Source organism: Canis aureus, chromosome 1, assembly GCF_053574225.1.
Source record: "Canis aureus isolate CA01 chromosome 1, VMU_Caureus_v.1.0, whole genome shotgun sequence".
NCBI classification, from domain to species: Eukaryota; Metazoa; Chordata; class Mammalia; order Carnivora; family Canidae; genus Canis; species Canis aureus.
Window position 1 is genome coordinate 60,977,566 of NC_135611.1, and position 21,304 is coordinate 60,998,869.

The window sequence follows — 21,304 nt, forward strand, 5'->3', positions numbered from 1 at the left end:
TAAAAACTTCTTGAGAAATAAGTACTTGGTTCCTTTTAGTTGGTGAAAGGAAAGCTGTGGTACAATCATTGTTAAAAGTAAAAGCACTCATGAAGAAAAATAATAAAAGGAAAAAAACAAGAGCCATGGCAGTATCCACAACTACTCATAAAAAATTCTTTTTGAAAAATTCATTAGGGAATAAAAGATCCAAAGAGACTAACTTGACACATATTAAATAATAAGAACTGTGTGAAAGGAATTCCAAGCCTGTGTATAGATGCAGAGCAAAGTTAGGAAGTATATTTATGAGAAAAGAAAATTCAGGATAAAAGGACAAGAGTGTCATAAATACCTTAGCCATCTGTGCTCACTTCTTTGGTTGCATCCCTATCAGGGTTCTCATTTTGTCTACTACTCAGGAAACTAGCCTCAGAGATCAGGGTGGCTGATTATATTAGCTAAGGTTCTGTTATGTCTCTCTGTGTCCTAATCCCCCAGTGGGTATCTGTGGTCAGAACTGATCTTGGAAGTAGGTAGGGATTTGTATACATTTTGAGATTCACCCTCTGCTAACATGATGTACTTTATTTAAATAGAAGAATTCACACAACTAGTTTTGGAAAAGCAATGCTCCTGAGTAGAGAAAGTATATTTATTTGGAGTCAGTGAATGATGAATTTGTTCTCTGATGCTGTATCATTAGATTCACACCAAGAAAGGAAGCATCAGACGATCATTATGAAACTCAACTTGCTAGACTAAATTGTCTCACTTTGAGAAATCTCATTTCAAGCATAGCCCCACAACAGGTCAAAATGCATACAGTACAAGGAGCACACACACAAAAAGCAGTTAGACCTGCTATCCTGACCTTGATGGGGGCTGCCTCCAGCAGAATGCCTGATTAAATTTGGGTTTCAAAGACAGGCTCAAATGTAGTCACTTAACTCTTTGCTCTTGAAGTGGGGACAGTTGTAAGATCTGTTTCCAGGGAGGTTGGAGGATGGGAAGAACAATTCACCTCTAAAAAGGAAGCAGTGCTTTTTCCCCAGTTGACCCTAAGCTTAACAATGCCACATATATACTGATACTTCCTATTATCCCTTTGAAAAATCCTATATATACATAGGAATCGTAAATCTTTTTTGCCAAATGCATAATTTTATTTTCTAAAATTCTTAACTTAGCTATATTAGATTCCCTAAATTTAGACCCTAGAATTTTCCTTATCAAAGTAATGTTCTGTTCTTCAAGCCTCCAGGGATTTTTAACATCATTATTGCCACATTAATAGTGTAGTTTATCTGGTTTGCTATTCTATTTCTCAAATCAGATTTACAGTCTAGGAATAGACTTTCAATAGCCATTGCAGAGTTTTCCTAAACAACTCAGGGCTAAAGGTAGATGTTCTTCTGATAAAAATAAGATTATATGATGATGTCTTCACATTTATTCTAACAAACTCTTTCACTCATTGTAGTCTGGTTTCTGCTTTCTTGTTCAATACACACACACACACACACACACACACACACCCATCATACTCTTCCTATCTCTTTCTACTTAGACTGCTCTTATCTAAATCAACTATGATTTTTGCCAAAGCAAATATATACTACTCTCATTTAGGCTTTCTTGCCCTCTTAGCAACATTTAATTCCCTTCTCTTGAAACATTCTCTCTTCTTGGTCTTAATGACTTCATAGTCTCCCAGGATTAATCCATCTCCCATGAGCTACTCTTCAGTATCCACCAACAGACTGATTGTTCTACTGTATCTGATATCTAAATATTTAAGTTTCCTAAACTCCATGATTTATTTCTCTATAAACAAGCCTTTGGTGATTTGATTGTACTCATGATTTTATTTTTTTTTAATTTTTATTTATTTATGATAGTCACACAGAGAGAGAGAGAGAGGCAGAGACACAGGCAGAGGGAGAAACAGGTTCCATGCACCGGGAGCCCGACGTGGGATTCAATCCAGGATCTCCCGGATCGCGCCCTGGGCCAAAGGCAGGAGCCAAACCGCTGCGCCACCCAGGGATCCCTATACTCATGATTTTAAAGTAAGCAAGGGAGAGGCACCTGGTGGCTGTTGATTGTCTAACTCTTGATTTCAGCTCAGGTCATGATCTCAAGGTTGTGGGATCGAGCCCTGAGTCAGGCTACATACTCAGTGCAGAGTCTGCTTCAGATTCTCTCCCTCTGCCCCAGGCTCTCCCCTCAACTTGTGCATGTTTTCTCTCTTTCCCTCAAATAAATAAAATCATTAAAATAAGCAAGAAAAACTCCAGTTTTTATATGTAAGGTGTTTGAAAGCCATTACTTCCTGACAACAAGAAAAAGCTGAACAAGCTGAAAATCAACTATTTTTCTTGAGCCTATTAGAAAATGGGTTCCAAGACAAATTGCCAACTCAAAATCTGGAGAGACAGATAATAATTTGGAGTCAATCCAGAAAATGATAGCCAAATGCTTACCTAAAACAGAAACTACTGGAGCAATAAAATAATAGTAATAATGAATGGTTATTTTGACACATTGCTGGAGGCTTAATGTGGACTAACTTAAGAATGAGAAACTCCTAGGGGCCATAGTCTCAAAGGGACCAACGCACTTTTATGAGTTTTACCTGCAGGAATCCCACAAGGTTCTCATGGTGAAGAATCAACAAAGATCCCTTTTTTGGCTCTGGCATAGGGTTGAAAAGAATAACCATTGTGAAATAGGTGTAAAGTGTACTCTATAACAAAGGCCTATTCTACAAGACAAAGACTTCACCAGAGTCTTATTCCTCTTGGAGAAAGAGCATTTCTCAATCTCCAGTCCCCTCTTGCCTTCTTGTCTCACTAAAGGGAAGAATGTTGGTAGAAAGAAATGCTCATGAAGATACAGTCCAGGGACACAGGCCCACTAAAAGACTAGGGTTTATTCATAACATTTTAAGTACTTCCCCTCACTAACACCTTACTACATCAGCAGGGCTCCAGTAAAATAACCGTGGATTAGAGAGGCAAGAAATACAAACCACAGACTCTTTAAGGAGAAGTATTCGAGGAAATCCAATTTCAAAAAGAAGGTACAAACAACAGGGCACCTGGGTGGCTCAGTGGTTGAGTGTCTGCCTTTGGCTCAGGTCGTGATCCCAGGGTCTTGAGATCATGTCACACATCAGGCTCCCTAAAGGGAGCCTGTTTCTCCCTTGCCTATGTCTCTGCCTCTGTGTGTCTCTCATGAATAAATAAATATTTAAAAAAAGGAAGGTACAAACAAAAAACCTAGAAGAATCTGAAGCCCCTAAAGCTACCAGAGACACTAAACACAGCCAAAGTTCTAGCCCAATTAACATAAAACTCACACTAAAGACCTATTTGCCTTAGTTCTTATTAACCAATACACCATGTCCCACTCTTAACAACAACAACAACAACAAAAATCACAAGATATGGTAAAAGATAAGAAAAAACACAATCTGAAGTAATCATATAAGCAGTAGGAACAGACTCAGAAATGACACCAATGTTATCAGATAGGAATTTAAAATAACTAATGGAAAAAGGAGATAATATATAAGAACATATGGGAAAGCAGCAAAATGGAAAACCTAAAAAAATAAATAAATAAATAACAGAAATTAAAAGCACTTTGACATAAAGAAGAATACTTGTGGTGGGCTCACCAATAGACTGGATACAGAGGAGGGAAGAATCAGGATGCCTGGAGATATATTGAAACCTCCCAAACTGAAAAGCAAAAATGAAAAAAAGAATGAAACAAAAATTAGAACATCCAGGTGCTGTGAAACAATTACCAAAGGTATAACATTTATGTAATTGGATTACTAGAAGGAGAAGAGAGAATGGGGTAGAAAAAATATTTGAAGAAACAATAGTCAAGAATTTTCCAAAATGACAGACACAAAACCACAGATCTAGAAATTCAGAGAACACCAACCAGGATAAATACCAAACATATACATCTAATCATAAAAGACTTAAACTGCATAAAACTAAAAGTAAAGAGAAAATCTAGAAACATGCTGGGGGAAGGAACGAGGAAATGGGAGGGCATCTTACCTATCCAGTAAAAAGGTAAAAATTGACAGCAGATTATTGCTAGAAACCATTCCAGCAAGAAAACAGAATAAATCTTTTAAAGTGTTGAAACAGAAACCCCCACCAGTCTAGAATTATCTATACAGCAAAAATATTCTTCCAAAGTGAATAAAAAGTGAAGATTTTCTCAAAAAACTCCCCATAGGAATTCATCACCAATAGATCTTCCCTGCAGAAAATGTTTTTAAAAAGGTTTTTCAAGCAGAATAAAATTACATAGGTCAGGAAATTGAATCTGCTTGAAGAAAAGAAGAGCCTAATAAGAAAAGGAATTACTAAAGGGCAATAAAATATTTATTTATTCTTTTTTTAAAAAAGATTTATTTATTCATGAGAGAGACAGAGAGAGAGAGGCAAAGACATAGGCAAAGGGAGAGCAGGCTCTCTGAGGGGTGCCTGATATGGGACTCTATCTGAGGACCATGGGATCAGAACTTGAGCCAAAGGCAGATGCTCAACCACTGAGCCACTTAGGTGCCCCTATTTTTATTCTTAATTGCTCTAAAACATATTTTTAAGCAACAATAGTAAGAATGCATTTGGTGATTATAGCACATAGTTAAGTGAAATGAATGAAAGCAATGTCATTAGAGATGAGAGAGAGAGACTAGGAATAATACTATAAAATGCTCTTAGTACATATGAAATGGTATATTATTTGAAAATGGTCTTAGATTAGTTAAAAATATATACTACATATTGTAGAGCAACTTCTAAAAAATTTAAAAAGATATATAATTACTAGGTAAAGAAAGAAGCAAAAATATAATCATATAAAATGGTTGAAACCAGAAGACAGAAAAATAAGGAGATAAATATAGAAAAAAAATTAACAAATAGAAAAACAGTTGAAAACATAGTAGTTATTAATCCAACTATATTGGTAATCGCTTTAAATGTGAATGGTCAAAGTATATCAGTCACAATACAGAGACTTGCAGAGTAGATTAAGAAAATAATAGAATTTAGGGATGCCTGCATGGCTCAGCAGTTGAGCATTTGCTTTCGGCTCAGGGCATGATTCCAGAGTTCTGGGATTGAGGCCCACATCGGACTATGCATGGAGCCTGCTTCTCCCTCTGCCTATGTCTCTGTCTTCTCTCTGTGTCTCTCATGAATAAATAAAATCTTAAAAAGAAAATAATAAAATCCAACTAATGTGGTCTTCAGAAATCCACTTTAAATTAAAAAAGAAAAACTCAGGTAGGTTAAAAGTAAGAGGCTGGAGAAAAAAAAAAAAAAAAAAAAACATGCTAACATGTGCCAAAAGAAAACAAGAATAGGGAGAGGGGGCAAGAGGGCGGAAGAGTAGGGTCCCCAAATCACCGGTGCCCACCAAATTACCTAGAAAACCTTCAAATCATCCTGAAAATCTACGAATTCCGCCTGAGATTTAAAGAGAGACCAGCTGGAACACTACAGTGAGAAGAGTTCGCGCTTCTATCAAGGTAGAAGGGGTAGAAATAAAGAAACAAAAGGCCTCCGAGGGGGAGGGGCCCCGCGAGGAGCCGGGCTGAGGCCGCTGTGAGTGTCCCCAGGACAGGAGAGCCCCGTCCCGGAGACGCAGGAGCTGCACCAGCCTTCCCGGGCGGAAAGGGGCTCGCGGGGAGTTGGAGCAGGACCCAGGAGGGCGGGGATGCCCTCGGGCTCCCCGAGACAGTAACAGAGCAACTGTGCCCGGGGGAGAGTGCACCGAGCTCCCTAAGGGCTGCAGCGCGCATGGCGGGACCCAGAGCAGCTCAGAGGGGCTCGCGGGGAGGAAGAGGCTCCGCGGAGGGGGCTGCAGGGTGGGAGCAGCTCGGAAAGGCTCGGGAGGCGACTCCCTGGAGGGGGCTGCAGGGCAGGAGCAGCTTGGAGGGGCTCGGGCGGAGGAAGAGGCTCCATGCAGAGGGGGCTGCGCGGTTCCAGGAGCAGCTGGGGGGGCTCGGGCGGCGGCTCCGCAGAGGGGGCTGCATGGCCAGGAGCGCGAATCCAACAGCACAGGCTCCGGAGCACAGGGCGCCGGGACACAGCCCAGGATCCGGCCTCCCCCGGGACAGGCAGAGGCCAGGAGAGCTCAGGACAGGGAGGACTCTCCTGCCCCAAGCTGAGCAGATCAGCGGCCCCACCCCGGAGCCTCCAGGCCCTGCAGACCGAGAGCTCCTGAGTTCCTGCCTGAGCTGAATCCAGGTTTCCAGAGCTGGCCTCGCCACTGGGGCTGTTGCTCCTGGGGCCTCACGGGGTAAACAACCCCCACTGAGCCCTGCACCAGGCAGGGGCACAGCAGCTCCCCCAACTGCTAACACCTGAAAATCAGCACAACAGGCCCCTCCCCCAGAAGACCAGCCAGAAGGACAATTTCCAGGGGAAGCCAAGGGACTTAAAGTATACAGAATCAGAAGATACTCCCCCGTGGTTCTTTTTTTCTTTTTTCTTTTTTTGGTTTTTTGTTTTGTTTTGTTTTGCTTTTTGATTTGTTTCCTTCCCCCAACCCCTTTTTTACCTCTCTTTCTTTTTCTTTCTCTTTTTCTTTTTTTTCGTTTTTTTCTTCCTTTTTTTTCCCCTCTTTCTCTTTTCTTTCCTTCTTTCTCTCCTCTCTTTTTCTCCTTTTCTCAATACAACCTGCTTTTGGCCACTCTGCACTGAACAAACTGACTAGAAGGAAAACCTCACCTCAAAAGAAAGAATCAGAAACAGTCCTCTCTCCCACAGAGTTACAAAATCTGGATTACAATTCAATGTCAGAAAGCCAATTCAGAAGCACTATTATACAGCTACTGGTGGCTCTAGAAAAAAGCATAAAGGACTCAAGAGACTTCATGACTGCAGAATTTAGAGCTAATCAGGCAGAAATTAAAAATCAATTGAATGAGATGCAATCCAAACTAGAAGTCCTAACGACGAGGGTTAACGAGGTGGAAGAACGAGTGAGTGACATAGAAGACAAGTTGATAGCAAAGAGGGAAACTGAGGAAAAAAGAGACAAACAATTAAAAGACCATGAAGATAGATTAAGGGAAATAAACGACAGCCTGAGGAAGAAAAACTTACGTTTAATTGGTGTTCCCAAGGGCGACAAAAGGGACAGAGGGCCAGAATATGTATTTGAACAAATTCTAGCTGAAAACTTTCCTAATCTGGGAAGGGAAACAGGCATTCAGATCCAGAAAATAGAGAGATCCCCCCCTAAAATCAATCAAAACCGTTCAACACCTCGACATTTAATAGTGAAGCTTGCAAATTCCAAAGATAAAGAGAAGATCCTTAAAGCAGCAAGAGACAAGAAATCCCTGACTTTTATGGGGAGGAGTATTAGGGTAACAGCAGACCTCTCCACAGAGACCTGGCAGGCCAGAAGGGGCTGGCAGGATATATTCAGGGTCCTAAATGAGAAGAACATGCAACCAAGAATACTTTATCCAGCAAGGCTCTCATTCAAAATGGAAGGAGAGATAAAGAGCTTCCAAGACAGGCAGCAACTGAAAGAATATGTGACCTCCAAACCAGCTCTGCAAGAAATTTTAAGGGGGACTCTTAAAATTTCCCTTTAAGAAGAAGTTCAGTGGAGCAATCCACAAAAACAAAGACTGAATAGATATCATGATGACACTAAACTCATATCTCTCAATAGTAACTCTGAATGTGAACAGGCTTAATGACCCCATCAAAAGGCGCAGGGTGTCAGACTGGATAAAAAAGCAGGACCCATCTATTTGCTGTCTACAAGAGACTCATTTTAGACAGAAGGACACCTACAGCCTGAAAATAAAAGGTTGGAGAACCATTTACCATTCGAATGGTCCTCAAAAGAAAGCAGGGGTAGCCATCCTTATATCAGATAAACTAAAATTTACCCCAAAGACTGTAGTGAGAGATGAAGAGGGACACTATATCATACTTAAAGGATCTATCCAACAAGAGGACTTAACAATCCTCAATATATATGCCCCGAATGTGGGAGCTGCCAAATATATCAATCAATTATTAACCAAAGTGAAGAAATACCTAGATAATAATACACTTATACTTGGTGACTTCAATCTAGCTCTTTCTATACTTGATAGGTCTTCTAAGCACAACATCTCCAAAGAAACAAGAGCTTTAAATGATACACTGGACCAGATGGATTTCACAGATATCTACAGAACTTTACATCCAAACTCAACTGAATACACATTCTTCTCAAGTGCACACGGAACTTTCTCCAGAACAGACCACATACTGGGTCACCAATCAGGTCTTAACTGATACCAAAAGATTGGGATCGTCCCCTGCATATTCTCAGACCATAATGCCTTGAAATTAGAACTAAATCACAATAGAAGTTTGGAAGGACCTCAAACACATGGAGGTTAAGGACCATCCTGCTAAAAGATGAAAGGGTCAACCAGGAAATTAAGGAAGAATTAAAAAGATTCATGGAAACTAATGAGAATGAAGATACAACCATCCAAAATCTTTGGGATGCAGCAAAAGCAGTCCTAAGGGGGAAATACATCGCAATACAAGCATCCATTCAAAAACTGGAAAGAACTCAAATACAAAAGCTAACCTTACACATAAAGGAGCTAGAGAAAAAACAGCAAATAGATCCTACACCCAAGAGAAGAAGGGAGTTAATAAAGATTGGAGCAGAACTCAACAAAATCGAGACCAGAAGAACTGTGGAACAGATCAACAGAACCAGGAGTTGGTTCTTTGAAAGAATTAATAAGATAGATAAACCATTACAGCCTTATTAAAAAGAAGAGAGAGAAGACTCAAATTAATAAAATCATGAATGAGAAAGGAGAGATCACTACCAACACCAAGGAAATACAAACGATTTTAAAAACATATTATGAACAGCTATACGCCAAAAAGACATTAAAGGCATTCAAATTGGCAAAGAAGTAGTCAAACTCTCCCTCTTCGCTGATGACATGATACTCTACATAGAAAACCCAAAAGCCTCCACCCCCAGATTGCTAGAACTCATACAGCAATTTGGTAGCGTGGCAGGATACAAAATCAATGCCCAGGGATCCCTGGGTGGCGCAGCGGTTTAGCGCCTGCCTTTGGCCCAGGGCGTGATCCTGGAGACCCGGGATCGAATCCCACGTCAGGCTCCCGGTGCGTGGAGCCTGCTTCTCCCTCTGCCTGTGTCTCTGCCTCTCTCTCCCTCTCTCTGTGACTATCATAAATAAATAAAATTAAAAAAAAAAAAAAACAAAAACAAAAAAACAAAATCAATGCCCAGAAATCAGTGGCATTTCTATACACTAACAATGAGACTGAAGAAAGAGAATTTAAGGAGTCAATCCCATTTACAATTGTACCCAAAAGCATAAGATACCTAGGAATAAACCTAACCAAATATGTAAAGGATCTATACCCTCAAAACTATAGAACACTTCTGAAAGAAATTGAGGAAGGCACAAAGAGATGAAAAATATTCCATGCTCATGGATTGGCAGAATTAATATTGTGAAAATGTCAATGTTACCCAGGGCAATATACACGTTTAATGCAATCCCTATCAAAATACCATGGACTATTTTTAGGAGAGTTAGAACAATTTATTTTAAGATTTGTGTGGAATCAGAAAAGACCCCGAATAGCCAGGGGAATTTTAAAAAAGAAAACCATATCTGGGGGCATCACAATGCCAGATTTCAGGTTGTACTACAAAGCTGTGGTCATCAAGACAGTGTGGTACTGGCACAAAAACAGACACATAGATCAATGGAACAGAATAGAGAACCCAGAAGTGGACCCTGAACTTTATGGTCAACTAATATTCGATAAAGGAGGAAAGACTATCCATTGGAAGAAAGACAGTCTCTTCAATAAATGGTGCTAGGAAAATTGGACATCCACATGCAGAAGAATGAAACTAGACCACTCTCTTTCACCATACACAAAGATAAACTCAAAATGGATGAAATATCTAAATGTGAGACAAGATTCCATCAAAATCCTAGAGAAGAACACAGGCAACACCCTTTTTGAACTCGGCCACAGTAACTTCTTGCAAGATACATCCATGAAGGCAAAAGAAACAAAAGCAAAAATGAACTATTGGGACTTCATCAAGATAAGAAGCTTTTGCACAGCAAAGGATACAGTCAACAAAACTAAAAGACAACCTACAGAATGGGAGAAGATATTTGCAAATGACATATCACAAAGGGCTAGTTTCCAAGATCTATAAAGAACTAATTAAACTCAACACCAAAGAAACAAACAATCCAATCATGAAATGGGCAAAACACATGAAGAGAAATCTCACAGAGGAAGACATAGACATGGCCAACATGCACATGAGAAAATGCTCTGCATCACTTGCCATCAGGGAAATACAAATCAAAACCACAATGAGATACCACCTCACACCAGTGAGAATGGGGCAAATTAACAAGGCAGGAAACAACAAATGTTGGAGAGGATGCGGAGAAAGGGAACCCTCTTACACTGTTGGTGGGAATGTGAACTGGTGCAGCCACTCTGAATAACTGTGTGGAGGTTCCTCAAAGAGTTAAAAATAGACCTGCCCTACGACCCAGCAATTGCACTGTTGGGGATTTACCCCAAAGATACAGATGCAATGAAACGCCGGGACTCCTGCACCCCGATGTTTATAGCAGCAGTGGCCACAATAGCCAAACTGTGGAAGGAGCCTCGGTGTCCATCAAAAGATGAGTGGATAAAGAAGATGTGGTCTATGTATACGATGGAATATTACTCAGCCATTAGAAACGACAAATACCCACCATTTGCTTCAACGTGGATGGAACTGGAGGGTATTATGCTGAGTGAAGTAAGTCAGTTGGAGAAGGACAAACAGTGTATGTTCTCATTCATTTGGGGAATATAAATAATAGTGAAAGGGAATATAAGGGAAGGGAGAAGAAATGTGTGGGAAATATCAGAAAGGGAGACAGAACATAAAGACTCCTAACTCTGGGAAACGAACTAGGAGTGGTGGAAGGGGAGGAAGGCGGGGGGTGGGGGTTAGTGGGTGACGGGCACTGAGGGGGATACTTGACGGGATGAGCACTGGGTGTTATTTTGTATGTTGGTAAATTGAACACCAATAAAAATTATTTTATTAAACAAAAAAAAATAAAATAAAACAAGAAAAAAAAGAAAACAAGAATAAATATATTAACTTCAGATAAATCAGATTTCAGAACAGAGAGTATTTTCAAAGATAAAGAAGATCATTACGTAATGACACAGGAGTCAATTCTCCAAGAAGACATAACAGTCACAGATGTGTATGCCCCTAATAAAAGAAAATCAAAATACAGAATGTAAAGAAAAAATGGACCAATCTGTTGTTACAGTCAAAGTCTTCAATACTCCGGTATCTGTAATTGATACATCAAGAAGGCAGAAAATCAGTAAGGATAAAGTTGACCTAAGCAGCACTGTAAACCACTTGATCTAGTTGACATTTATTGAATTCCCATCCAATAAAAACAAAATACATATTCCTCTCAAATTCACATAGAAAATTCACCAAAATATGTCACATTCTGATCCAAAAAACACATACTCAACTTTAAAAACAGAAATCATACATAAAAAACAGAACATACAAAGTATATTCTCAGACCACATGGATTTAAATTAGAAATCAGTAAGATAAAATAATTGGGAAAATTTTGAGATTAAACAAGGTAATTAATTCCCCATAATGCATGGGTCAAAGAGGTATTCTCAAAAGAAGTTTTTAAAAAATATGTTTGTTGGTTAGTGAAAATAAAACTTATCAAAACTTTTCAAATATAGCATAAACTATCTTCAGAGAAAGAAAAATAGCACTAAGTAGATATATTAGAAAAAAAGAAAGATCTATTGTCAGTTATCTAAACTTCTACCTAGGAACTAGAGAAAGAAAAGCAAAATAAACCTGAATCAAGCATAATAAGTAAGGAGTAGCAGAAGGGAGGAAGCAGGAGGAGGAAAAAGAAGAAGACAAATTACTAATATCAGAAATGAAAGATCATAATTACTGATTCTATGGACACTAAAAGGACAAAAAATGAATATTGCAAACAACTCTCTGAGCCCTCAAAATTGATAATCTGATCATTTGAAAATCTAGATGAAATGGATCTATTTCTTGAAAGACACAATCTACCAAAACTCAAAGATAATTTCAATAGTCCTATATCTATTAAGTAATATATATCCATAATTAATAACCTTAGAAAAGAGAAAGCAACAGGTCTAGATGGTTTTATGGTGAATTCTAACAAATATTTTAGGACCTAATGGTACTAAATCTACAATTTCTCCCCAAAACAAGGAAAATCCACACCTCAGTGTTAACTGTAAAGTTCAAATTTATATCTACAACCAAGATATTTCCTCTGAGCTTATATATATATATCCAATTGCCTACTTTACATATTTTCTTTTATGTCTCATACATATCTCAAACTTAATGTCCAAAACCCACTTTTCAAAAATATTCCACCCCTCTAAGCCACTCTCTCAACTTCTGGTGGGTCTTTCCAAATATGTAATGTCAATTCTAGAAACCTAGAAATTCATAATTGATCCTCCATGTAAGTAATTTCTACATCAAATCTGAGGGTAAATCCTGTGACTTTTATCTCCATTAGACACCTTAAACCCATGTATCACTCCATCTCAGTCTGTCTAGCTGGGATTATTATCGTCACTCTCTTTGGCCTACTTGTCAGTATACTGATTGGTGTTTCTCCTTCCTCTCCTGTTTCTCTAACAATATATTCTCTATGTTGCAACAAGAGGACTTATCTTTAAACATAAATCAGACCTTGTCATTCCCCAACTTATAATGATTCAATAATTCTTCTCGTTAAACTTAGATCAAAATTCAATATTTTACTATGACCTTCAAAGTCCTGAATAATTTAGCTCCTATTTCTGTCTACCTCTTATTTTTTTACTGGACTCCAGCCATAATAGTCTTCTTTCAGATCCTGAATACCTCAAGACCTCTATACATTTAAGCTTTTTTGCACCCAAACTTGATTCACTCTTCTCCATATAACTAAACTTTCTTCATGCTTCAAAGTTTAGCTTAAAGTGCAACTTCCCAATGGAAGTCTTCCCTTACCACCATTTTTAAAAACATTTTGGGCTATAAATCTTTCAGCAACTTATCCTTGAAGTCATGGATCACAAATCACAGTTACTTCGTTTCCTCATGTTGTGTGTTTCCTCCAATAGAATTTAAACTCCCAGAGTAAGAACAATATTGCATATTCCCAGTCTCTAGCACAGATGGCACAGCAGTTTGAATATATATTTGTTGAATCAGTTAATTTGACCAAGAGATTATATATATCAACCTTATTTGTTTTATAGTGTCAAAGAGAAACAAAATAAAAAATTTGTCCAGTTCAAAATTCCCAGTTCTACAAATATCTGCTTGGTATAGTATTTTGCATCAACTGCTTGGAAAAAGATCAATGGAATAATTACCAAAAATGTAGGAAAAGAGCTTATATTTAAATAAGGCCAGACATTATTGCTGCCGTTAAAAGAATTATTTACATTGTACCCAGTGAAACGTGATTAATGTTCATAAAGGAACTTTAGAGAAAGATCAGCAGTAGGCATGTCTGGATCTTCCTTTAGTGTGAAGAGCATGTTTAACCCTCTTAACTCATTTCAAACTCTAAATTAACACATTATAATAGAGCATAAGTTCTGGTGTCAGATCTTCGCCCACTTACTGGCCATGTGATTTTAGGCATATTACTTAATTACTGATCCTTAGTTCTCACATCTATGAAATGGGGTTAACAATAACATTCCCAATGTTATTTATTTTCCATTATCTTCATTCTTTTCATATTTAATGTATCAGTGTTTAGAAAAATCAATAGACAGTGTCCATTAATCTTCAGGAAATAGAAGTATACTAGTTCCCCAAATCCTGCTTATATTAAGGATAATCTTATGTAAACATTAAGAATTTAAAGTCATGTTTTAGCCACAATTTTCTACTATAGTTTTAAGTAACTCCTTTCCTTAAAGACAAGATTATTCTTCTTACTCCTCCTCCTTCCTTTCTTCCAACTACTTCCCATTTAGTTTGCTATGTAATTTTCCTTCCTCAAATTTAATAATACTGATCTTATATTTTTAAATCAACATTCCCCAAGTTGTTTTGTTTTCATTCTATACTTAAAAGCTCACTATGTTAGTTTTTCATTGCTTAATAACAAATTAGCACAAAGCTAACAGCTAGAAACAATACATATTTATTATCTCATATCTTCCACTGGTCAGGAGTCCAGGTATGGTTTAGCTGACTCTTAAGCTCAGAGTCTCACATAATGGATCCAGGCACTGGCTGGCTGAGCTCCTTCTGGAGCTTGCAGTCCTCTTGCAAGGCTAACACAATTATTGGCAGAATTCAAGTTAATTATGACTATAGGACAAGGATCCTCATTTTCTTGTTGGCTACTGGCTATCAGATATTCCTCTCCATATGCAGACCACACTATGTCTACTTTCTTTTCTTAATATTTTATTTATTCATGAGAGACACAGAAAGAAAGAGAGACAGAGACAGAGACACAGGCAGAGGGAGAAGCAGGCTCCATGCAGGGAGCTGGACGCAGGACTCAATCCTCGGTCTCCAGGACCATGCCCTGGGCTGAAGGCGGCACTAAGCCGCTGTGCCACCCAGGCTGCCCTATACTTTCTTTCAGGCCACCAGGAGAACAGCTCTCTGAAACTCCACACCCTTTAAAGGATTCCTCTGATAAAATCAGGCCCACCTGAGATAATCTCCCTTTTGATTAACTCAAAGTCAACTAATTAATGACCTAATCAAAGAAGTAATACCTGATCATATTTATTAGAGCCATCCATATTCAAAGAGGTAGAATTATATAAGGCATATAAAGCAAGGCACAAGTATCCTGGAGGGACAAGTTACAATTCTGCCTACTATACTCACTGCAAATCTGTTTCTGTTCCTAAACTCTTACTTGATTCACTTGTGATTACATACACTTAATTGATGTGTAGTTACTTTAAGATCATAGACTATAGTCCCTGAGTTCTTTCTTCTCTGAGAATGTCAGGCAAATGCTGCTTTTACTATAAACTATAATATTTCTTAGGTCATTTTTGCTTTTCCTCAGAATTTTATAGGCTTTCTAGGTGGTATTGAAAGTCATTGCAGAGAAATTTGTGATATTTATGATTTCCTGTTTTCCAGCCATTGCAGGAGACAGAAATTTTTCTTCCTTCCTAGATGTCTGAAAGTCTCTGAACGCCATAAATTTCTAGGATTATTCTAATATGTCTTAATTTGGGGGAAATTTTTCCCTTTTATATCTCTAAATAGTTTTCTTGTCCATTAACTAGATTCTCTACTTCAGGGTCAGCACTATCCTTATATGAGATTATCCTTGGCCTCCAAATCACTCATTTTCTGTAACTTGAAATCTTTTTTTTGTCATTGAATTTATTATCTTAAGTATTTCACCCAAGGAAGAAATACATTTTACCCTTTCACCTATCTCTTGTTTCTAATTTAGTTATTAGAGCTCTAAATGTTGATATAGGGGATCCCTGGGTGGCTCAGCGGTGTGGTGCCTGCCTTCGGCCCAGGGCGTGATCCTGGAGACCCGGGATCGAGTCCCACGTCAGGCTTCCTGCATGGAGCCTGCTTCTCCCTCTGCCTGTGTCTCTGCCTCTCTCTCTCTCTCTCTGTCTCTCATGAATAAATGAATAAAATCTTAAAAATAAATAAAGGTTTTTTTTAAAAAGATTTATTTATTTTAAGATTTTATTTATTTTATTTAAGATTTATTTATTTATTTTAGAGAGAGAGCACTTGCACATGCATAAGCAGGGGGAGGGGCAGAGAGAGAGGGAAAGATGACACCCTGCTCAGGCACAGCCCCATGCAGGACTCAATCTCAGGACCCTGAGATTATGATCTGAACTGAAATCAAGAGTTGAACACTTAACCAACTGAGCCACCCAGGTGCCCCTGTCAATCTTGATGTTTTGAACTTGATTATTTTTACTAGTTTGAAATTTCCTTTTTCATTTTATTCTCTTGTTTAGTGCCTTGTCTTTGAACCTGTTATCTTACAGATTTTGTATTTTTTTAATTAAGTTCTGTATAGCTCAAAAAATACTTGGATAGTTTTCTTCCCTTCCTTAAACAATATATTTTCTTGACTGGGTACTTCATGTGTTCTGAATTGCTATATTGTTTTTCCCAATATTTTGCTATATGTTTGTTTGGTTGCTGAACACTTTTTAGAATCCTGCCATCAGAGGTAAAATACAGAAGAAAGCTGTATGGACCAGAGCATATGGTTGGTGAAGGTTTGTGATAGCAGCAGCCTCAGCTGGATGAGGACACCATAGAAATGGAAGAAGTTTTTCAGAACTCACTTCTGGGATTGCCGAGACACAATGCAGAGAGTTAAGTGGCAGGAAAACAGGTGGATACAATAACTGGCAGCTTGACATGTGCATGCAGAGAGAAGGGGCGTTGCTTCGATGCACAGGCAGTGGAGACTGAAAGAACTTGAATAATTTTTTATTTGGATGGAGTTTAATCTGAAGATTTTCTTTGTGACAATTTGACTCCATTTTCTCTTCCCCATAAATTCTAGTAAAATTATCTTGTGAAAAAAAAAAAAGGTAAAATATCTACCTTTAATCTTAATATTTGTTTTGTCTAACATAGAGGGTTAATTTAATTCTTCTTGACACTCTCACATTTTATCCAAACTACAGTTTGAGGACAAGATCTGATTTTCTATCCATTTATCTGCAGTCACTGAGTTTGTAGTGTTTAAAAAAGGAAAGAGGATACATGAAAATAACTGCACATCTTCTAAGGAAACTGTTTTCTGCTTTATCTTTGGAATTCTTTTAATATCTTGTAAAGAGTATAATCCATACAACCAGGGGTATATCCTATAAGAGACTTTGACTCATTGGACAAAGGTGATTTCCTAGAAACCTTTTTCAGTGCTGCTGAGATCCTACTCTCAAAGGTTCAATTTTTACTTTATCCCATGCTGTCTAGTCACATTTTCAGACTGCATCTCCCCAAACCAGGGCTCTCAGTGAGAAATCCCAAGATTTTGTCAGTTCCCCTTCTATTCTTACTTACCCTTCTGCCATGGAGATAAGGATGGCAACAGAATCAGAATGCATTTTGATATAGAAACTTCTATTTCTTTCCTTGGACAGCACTTTTCAAAGTTTGGCATAAGATTTTATCACTTATTTATTATATATTAGGGGAGCTAAAATCAGTGATGGAACATTACTCAATCACCTTTACCTAAAAGTTTCCATTATTTTGCCTCTCTTTTTAACAAGAGAATTAAAATATTTGAAAAAATAATGATCTAAATATATCACTGGTGTAAAAATTGTTGGATGTGCATGTAGCTATAAGTATGAGAAAAAATAAGCCCTTTTTTCATAGTGATATGAAAAGCTCTCTAGATTACAAAGTTAGATGGAAAAGAAAGAATACAGAACAGAGTATAGAGTAGTAGAAAATGAAAAAAGAAATGGTGTGAATGCTGATGTGTTAATAGACTATCTCTGGAAAAAAACCTAAGTAATTGACAGGGATGGGAGACTTTGGACTGTGTTACTATATTCTCCCTTTGAATTTTTAAACATATGAATACCTATCCAAAATAAACTGAAAGAGCTTACTTTAAAAAAAAACATGCATTATCATTGCATATATTATATTCAAGAGGCTGTCAAAACTATAATTGTCTTTCTTCCTCTTCAACTCCAAGCAAAATGAACATAAGTTATTGCCTATCCTTATTTTCTGGAGAGACCAGCAATGCTGCTTCCTGCAAAGATTCAATGAGTAATGTGCTCATGTTTTAGTTTCCTAGGGCTGCCATAGCAAATACCACAACCTGGATGGCTTTAAACAAGAGAGATTTCTGGTGTTAAGAGTCGTGGAAGCTCAAAGCTCAAAATCAAGCTGTTGGCAAAAACAACCATGTCCCCTCTGAAAACTGTAGAGGAGTCCTTCCTCACCTTTTCCTACTTCCTAGTGTTTTGCTGGCAACCTTTGGCACTGCTTGGCATGCAATGGAACAACTCCAACTCTGCCTATCACTGTATGATGTTCTCCTTGTTAGTCGGTGTCCTCACATGGCATCTTTGTAAGGACACTAGTTATGTTGGAATAGAAGCCCAACCTACTCAAGTATGACCTCGTCTTAACTAATTTATATCTGCAATGATCCTATATCCTGAAATACTGAGGGTTAGAGCTTCAATATATTTTGAAAGGCAACACAATACCAGCCATAATAGCTAGACTTTAAAATACTAGTGATACAATGACTCCTCTGGCATCTAAGCAATTCTCCTGTTGGCAGAACACTCATATATAAAACCTCTCAACCCTGAGAAGTACTTATGGCTCTCTGAGCACTCCCTTTATAGGCTGTGTCTTTTTCTTAATTTCAAGTTTTTATTTAAATTCCAGTTAGTTAACATATATAGTGAAATTGGTTTCAGGTGCAGAATTTAGTGATTCATAACTTACATATGACACCCAGACCTAGCACTCCCTTTAAAAAGATATTAAATGTTGAAATGCTCATTCCTTATAAAGGATAAAGAGAACAATACATAGCATACCCATGTATATGTTAACTAGGTTAAGAAAGAAAAAACATTATTACTTTGAAGGCTTTTATTTATCCCTTCAAAGCCAGTTACTGTCTTACCTCCTTAGATGAAACAACTATACTAAATTCGTGGTTTTATAACATTATTATTTACTTTTGCATGTTTTTTGAGGTCTGCATCACTTCAATTGTGTGGTATGTATTCTCCTTGTTTCTTTTTCTTAAGACTTACATTTTTTTGCAGATTCAGCCTTACTGATAGATGTAGCTCTAGTTTATTAATTATGTATTATGTATTTCTACTATGTGTTCCATATGTGAATACAGCAAAAACCATTTATTCATTTGACTGTTGAAAGATTAATAGGTTGATTTCCAAAGATCTTTTCTTTTTAAACATTATTGCTTTAAAGATTATATATATATGTATATATATATACACACATATATATATATTATATATCTTTTAGTGTATGCATGAGAATTGAAGCAATGTCATAAGAATGATCATGCTGTGCCCAAGATCGTGAATCCGAGAAACCGCCAGGGAGCCGACACCGATGCAATCACACGAGGGTTTATTTACAAGCTCGAGCCTGGGTCCAAGTATACCTGACGCAGCAGAGCAGGGACTTGGACCCCGAGACTAAAAGGCTTAGCAGCTTTATAGGGGCCAGTGGCCAATGGGATACGCAGAAAGTGCAGCCCAAAATAGAGTCAGTCCTGCTCTGCTTGTCCAGGGGTAGGGGATTTTGTTAAATTTCCTGGGTCCCACAGATCATGCATAATTTCACAAGGTTATTCCAACTTGTTTTCTAAGTAGTTGCACTAGGGTATAATGATTTTGGTTGTTCTGCATCATTACCACCAGTTAGTATTTTCTAACCTTTAATTTCTAATCTGTCCCTTTGTTGAGTGTTAAGTGTTATTTCATTGTAGTCTTATTTTGTATTTACTACACCAGTAATAGTGTTTCCCCTTTGGAAAGTGCATGCTCAAGTCTTTTGCCTATTTTTATCATATTGTTCACCTTTATCTTATTGATTTCTTGATTCTTTTATGTTTTTAAAACTCATCCTTTGTCAGACATATTTGTTGCATTTTCTTCTAATTTGTGGAATGTCTTTTCATTCAATTTATGATGCTTCTTTAATTAACACAAGTTCTTACCTTTAATGTCAGTAAAGTTATCAACCTTTTTCTTTACAGGGTTTCTGCTGTGTGTGTGTGTGTGTGTGTGTGTGTGTGCATGTAGGTATTTAAGAAAATTTTCATTACCTTAAAACATACAGATAGTTAACAGACACATAAAAAGATGCTCAACATTATTCATCATCAGGGAAATACAAATCAAAACTACAATGATATATCACCTTACACCATTCAGAATGACTAAAAGTAACACAGGAAACAACAGGTGTTGACAAGAATGTGGAGAAAGAGGTACTCTCCTACACTGGTGAGGAGACTGCAGACTGCATCTCCCCAAACCAGGGCTCTCAGTGAGAAATCCCAGGATTTTGTTTCTGTTTCTTAAAAAGTTAAAAATAGGGGATCCCTGGGTGGCGCAACGGTTTAGCGCCTGCCTTTGGCCCAGGGCGCGATCCTGGAGACCCGGGATCGAATCCCACATCGGGCTGCCGATGCATGGAGCCTGCTTCTCCCTCTGCCTATGTCTCTGCCTCTCTTTCTCTCTCTCTCTCTGTGTGACTATCATAAATAAAATTAAAAAAAACATTTAAAAAAAAAAAGTTAAAAATAGAACTACCCTTTGATCCAGCAATTGAACTATTAGATATTTATACAAAGGATACAAAAACATTGATAAGAAGTGATGTACGCACCCTAATGTTTATAGCAGCATTATCAACGATAGCCAAATTATGGAAATAGCCCAAATGTCTATCGACTGATAAATGGATAAAGAAGATGGAATGGAATGGAAAGGAATATTACTTAGCCATACAAAAAAATGAAATTTTGGCATTTGAAATGACATGAGTGGTGCTAGAGAATATTATGCTAAGTGAAATAAGTCAGTCAGACAAAGGTAATACCATAGGATTTTACTCATATGTAGAATTTAAGAAATAAAACAAATGAACACAGGGTGGAAAAAAAGGCAAACCAAGAAACACACTCTAAACTATCGAGAATAAACTGATGGTTTCTGGAGGGGATGTGGGCAGGGATGGGGTAAATAGATGATGGGTCTTAAAGAGTGCACTAGTTGTGATGAGCACTGAGTATTGCATATAAGTGACGAATCATCAAATTTTATACCTGAAACTAATATTATAGTGTATGGTAACTAATTTATTTATTTATTTATTTATTTATTTATTTATTTATTTATTTATTTATTTATTTTGGTAACTAATTTAAATAAAAAATTGGAGGTGAAAAAAGAGAAAACTTTCTTTACTTTGATGGCTTAAAAAAATTCTCCCATATAGTTTTTATAAAAGTTTATAGTTTGCCTCTTACATCTGGGTTCTTAAGACAACTGTAACTGATTTTTGTACATGAAAAAGGTAGGATTCCAATTTCATTTTTCATTCCCTATAGATAATTATGTATCCT

At 37.6% G+C, this 21,304-nt stretch overlaps 1 protein-coding gene across 10 annotated transcripts in view; it reads right to left on the bottom strand.

Annotated features, from left to right (window-relative positions):
• LOC144316026 (uncharacterized) overlaps nucleotides 1–21,304 on the bottom strand; it is a 524,958-nt gene that overhangs the window by 333,378 nt on the left and 170,276 nt on the right. For 2 of the 10 annotated variants that reach the window (XR_013381836.1, XM_077901435.1), the window contains exon 3: nucleotides 3,665–3,728. The exons of the other annotated variants lie outside the window; for them this stretch is intronic. The gene's annotated coding sequence lies outside the window, so the exon portion shown is untranslated. The remainder of the gene's footprint in view (nucleotides 1–3,664; nucleotides 3,729–21,304) is intronic. 10 annotated transcript variants of the gene reach the window in all.